The sequence below is a fragment of the Enhydra lutris genome, unplaced genomic scaffold, assembly GCF_002288905.1.
Source record: "Enhydra lutris kenyoni isolate GAN:26980312 unplaced genomic scaffold, ASM228890v2 scaffoldscaffold14, whole genome shotgun sequence".
Classification (NCBI taxonomy): domain Eukaryota; kingdom Metazoa; phylum Chordata; class Mammalia; order Carnivora; family Mustelidae; genus Enhydra; species Enhydra lutris.
The window spans coordinates 13,952,143-13,957,213 of NW_019154098.1; the positions used below are offsets into that span (position 1 = coordinate 13,952,143).

Genomic DNA, 5,071 nt, shown 5'->3' on the forward strand with positions numbered 1-5,071 from the left:
AAAATATTATATATAATAAGCCCCAAATAAAATATCGCTCTTACTTCTCTGTGCCATCTGCTGCTGAACCATTGTCCACTGATCATTCTTTTCTTAAATTTTTTCACTGATATTTTTCATCATTATTGTTGTTTTTTTCCTTTTTTAAAATTTTATTTTAATTCTAATGTAGTTAATATACAGTGTAATAGTTTCACATGTACAGTACAGTGATTCAACAATTCCATAAATGACCCAATGGTCATCACAACAAGTGTACTCCTTAATCCCTACCACCCATTTCCCCCATCCTCCTACCCATCTGTCCTCTGATAACCATCAGTTTGTTGTCTGTAGTAGAAAGTCTGTTTCTTGGCTTCCTTCTCTCTCTCTTTTCTGTTTGCTCATATTTGTTTCTTGAATTCCAGATATGAGTGAAATCACATGGTATTGTCTTTGACTGATGTATTTCACTTAGCACTATACTCTCTAGCTCCATTCATGTCATCGCAAATGGCAGGATTTCATTCTTTTTATGGCTGAATAATATTCCATTGTGTATACGTATCCCAACTTCTTTATCTATTCATCTACCGGTGGACACAAGGGGTGCTTCCATAGTCTGGCTATTTTAAATAATGTTGCTATAAACATAGGGGTTCATGCAGCTCTTTGCATTATGTGGTTGTTTTACTCTCCCAGAAAAGTTGATAGTCTTCCTAAAGCCAGGAGACTTTTTCAGCATGAATTTAACTCTGGCATTACCTGGAATTGGGTGTCTTCACTTCTTTGTGATTTGTTTTTGATCCTAGATGGGACTTAAGAAAATACTCAGCTTCGGGGAAGATTCTTCCTTCCCAGTTCCAGTTACTCATTGTTATTGTCAGGCTCACATTATCAGGAACTTGTCCTGTTCCCCACTCCAGACAACAGCCATGTCTAAAATACTCTGCTTATTTCCTGCCCAGGTTTCATCACTTCTGTTTTATGTCTGCTTCTGTGTTTGTTGGATAGAGCTGCCTGTTCCTGAATGAGAGAGGAGGAGGCCTTTCCAAGTAAGCTATGGGAGATTAGCATGCTCCTGAGGCAGGCTTGGTGTGATGAGAAAATCTAGGAGTCTCGGGTTCATTTCTTAACTGCCTTTTCCTTGCAGTATGACCTTGAGAAATCTCTTTCTTTTTTCTGAGACTTATTTTCTTCAGCAGCAAAATGGGGTGCATTGTACCTAACTCACTGGTTAGATGTGGAGAGATAATAAAATATGCATGCACAGAGGCACAAATATTCCTGGACACATAATGGGCATTCAGCAATTTCTGTAGAAAAAGTAAAATCTCTAAGGTTCAGTGGGGATCCTCACCTTGGGGTTATACTGGAGCTAGTCAAGGAGTTAACAAGGTGCTCTGGACCCCAAAGTATGCACGATATTTTTAGGCTAAATATGTCCTGTTTATTCTAATTGGCACACATTTAATTTGAAGAATTACTAAAATTTTCAAATGGAGTTCGTAGATATCAACGCGCTTCCTTGGGATTCCTCAGTGATAAATGAGAGGTGAAAAAAATCACAATAAAATATGCCTTTGACTGAATATTGTTACCTTTTCTGTTTTTCCTCATGTGATATATGACACCAGCCTTTTCTTTGAGCATTTCTAGAATACCTTGTCCTTTGGTCAGTCTGCAATCCAGAATCACTTAGGTTAGAGCAGAACATAGCCGAGTCCAAACTCCAGACCAGCCTTTCACTTTAGAGAGGTTACTCAATAAACCTTTTGCGTCTATAAAGTGAGCATCATAAAGCCACTTATCTCTGGGTTTGTTTAAAGATTAGGAAAACAATGTAAAAAGAGGTCCAAAGCAGTGCACAAGGAAGAATGCTCGAAGTGGTAGCAATCATTGTTGAAAAGGGGCAATTATCATATTACTTTAGATCCAGGAAAAAGGCTGTGGAATCCATTGCCTTTACTTTGTGTCTGGGAAAACTGAAACTCCACAAGAGGAGACATGACTCACCAAAGCCCATCCCATTAGTTCATTGATTGCAGGTTTCCTGACATCCACTGTGATCTCCTGGCCATGGCACCACTGTTTCCTATGAAAGTGTCACTGACGGACAAACAACAGAAAGCCAAGGCATTTGGAGATTATGATGGTCATTTGACTTACAGAGCATCTGCAGAGCCCTGAAGTTTTGAGCATGTCCCCTGATGGTCGCTAGTATTCCTACTCACTAATCCCACTGGACTTTGAATAGCTTGAAGATTTTATTGCCATTTGAGTCATCAATTGGAAAATGAGGGTCAGTTTTTGGAGATGTGATTTCAGAGCAAATTTGGAAAGAAGTATTTTTTAGCCTCCCTTCCATGTCCTTCTCGGAAGGTCTAGAGTGACTATGGGTACCTCCTCGGATCAAGGATGGTGGGTAGGCCCATTATTATGGGGAGAACCTAATTCCTAATTATTCTTCCTAATTCCTAATAATCTTTAGCAATGATGACTCTAATGTCAAATCTCATTAGTGAATTGGAAGATAAATATTATGTTCTTTTAAAAATAAAGTATATGGTGGGTATTAGAGAGGGCACGGATTGCATGGAGCACTGGGTGTGGTGCAAAAACAATGAATACTGTTACACTGAAAAGAAATAAAAAAATAAAGTATATGGATCATAGAGAATAGTTAATTCTCTAATTTTTGTAGAATCTACCAGGAAATGTAGGGAGACTGTGGCCATGCTTTTAGTGTTCAAAGAGGTATTGTCTCATAATAAATGAGTTGTCTTGAAGAAAACCTACCACCACTACCACCACTACCAACACTACCACTAAGTGGGACTTCAGTAGAAGATCAAATGGAGGAGAAAACAAATATTTTTTGAGTACCAAACATGTGCCATACAACTTGCCATACTTTAGAAATGTAACTATTTGATTATGTTTATTTTCCTCTGAAAGCTCTGTGAGGGTATGGCTCTATGTGTCTTATCGACATCAGTAATGAACATAGTGCCCAAAACATCTTTCAGTGTTTGTTGAAGAATAAAGTTCTCAATAAATGATCTTTTAAAATCATTATGGTCACCTTGTAAATTGGGAGTTATTATCCCCACTTTGTAGATGAGAATGCCAATATATAGAGGAGTTAAATCATGTGTCCATTGTGCTGGTGGTAGATGGAACTCCATGATTTCTGAGTCCACTCTGTTTCCACTGTGACACATGGCCAGATTCTTCATGGAAGACATCTCTACTTGTATTTTATGCTATAGAATGGTGGGCGTTTCTCTCCAATTATGATTTCCTGTAGATTGAGGGGAAATGGTTCTATCATGGATAATCACAAAGCAGAGTAGTTTTAGATAAAAGAAACTTCCTGGCTTGATTCTTGATTCTTGATAGCTCATTCACATAACAATTGGGAAAGGCCACAGTTCCTTGCCAGCTGTTGGTAGGAAGTCTCAATTTCTTACCACATGGACATTTCCATAAGGCTGCTTAAGTGCGATCACACCGTGTTAGCTGTCTTCCCCCAGTGTGAACTGAGTTACTGATATAGCCCACGCTCAAGGTGGTGAATTAGCCTTCACCATTTGAAGGGAGGAATATCATTGAATTGGTGGACATGTTTTAAAACCACCAAAATGGGTTAGGTAGGCCATGTTTTGTAATCTGCCACTCAAATATTTTATTTCAATTCCCCATAGATATTGTCAAAAAAGGAGGAGGGGCTTTGGTGTTAACAAACCAGTCTTTGAACCCTGGATATATGTTCAATGTCTCTAAGCCTTGTTTCTCAACCATAAAATGAAAATCATATAAAGTCAACTTCACAGGTTTGCTGGTAGGTTTGCAGGTTATAGAGATAAAGATGTTAGTACCATGTCTGGCACAAAGTAAGTGTTCAAAAAATGGACTCACTTCTGTTCTATTACAAGACAACTCTCCCTTTCCCCACTTCTCAAATATAAGTTTAAGTCAGGATATGAAAATCACACACACACACACACACACACACACACACACAGTGGTTCCCAAGCCCATTCTGCTTCTACCATGTCATACTGCTAGCATCTGCATGGGAGCCATTAACCTCTACACTATGGAATATAGTTTCTTTTTTTTTTTTTCCCTCAAGTTTCAGATATTTATTATTCAGTGTAAACCCCAACACAATACACCACCATGATTTTGTGCATTTAGGGGGGAAATATTTCCTGCATAAGTGATAAATTGTGCAGATGGCTTCTGGAAGACCTTCATTCTAAGCAGCTTTAGAGTGAAACATTTCATTTAGAAGTCTGGACCTTCTTTCTTCAGTTTGCTGTAATCTACATTCACTGAGTAGAACTTGTATTGGTGATTGAGACTCCTTTTGTTCCAGGTTTCTGGGTTATTCTTTCTATCCCAACTGACATCTGGATTGAACAACACCAGGTGCAAGAACCGCTCTGCTCCAGTACTACCTGCCCCAATAAATATGAAGAGGGGAACCAAGCACAGATGCTTCTTGGCCTGACCAATGATCTGGCATAACATGGTTGCAGCAGAGGAGGCCTGTCTAGGAGAAGAAAGAACTCAATGAGAAGGCCCTGCACTAAGTAATCCTTACCTGGAATACAGTTTCTTGTGACAAAAATTAGATTCCAGAATTGGGATGCAAGTTGGAAAGGGAACTTAAATGTTCCCCAGTCTTGCCTAAATTCTCAAACTTATTGGCCACTCTCAAATGTTTCTAGTAAGAGAAACACAGGGTTAGTTCTAGATGCTTCCACTTGTGACCTCGACAACCCTGAGCTCCCTTTTCTAAAAGAGTGATATGCTCTCTTTCAACTTTGTTGTGAAGTTTAAGTCCGATGATATGTGTAACTTAACTCAATAAACAGTAGTTATTACTCTCATCATGTTATGGTTAGCTTCATTTAAGGTCTAAAATATTTTAAATACCATCTGGAAAAATTATGTGTATTTGGGGGCAAGGGTAGGTGTACTACCTTTTCCTAAGAATTGTAAAATGTGCTTGCCAATTTACATAGATTATTTCAATTTATTCCTCAAAAAAAAAATTAGAGTGAAACCTATATTCTTATTC

General features: G+C 38.5%; 1 pseudogene; it reads right to left on the reverse strand.

Annotated features, from left to right (window-relative positions):
- Positions 1-4,263: 4,263 nt before the first annotated feature.
- On the reverse strand, positions 4,264-4,518 carry LOC111146458 (annotated as a pseudogene).
- Between the last annotated feature and the right edge of the window lie 553 nt (positions 4,519-5,071).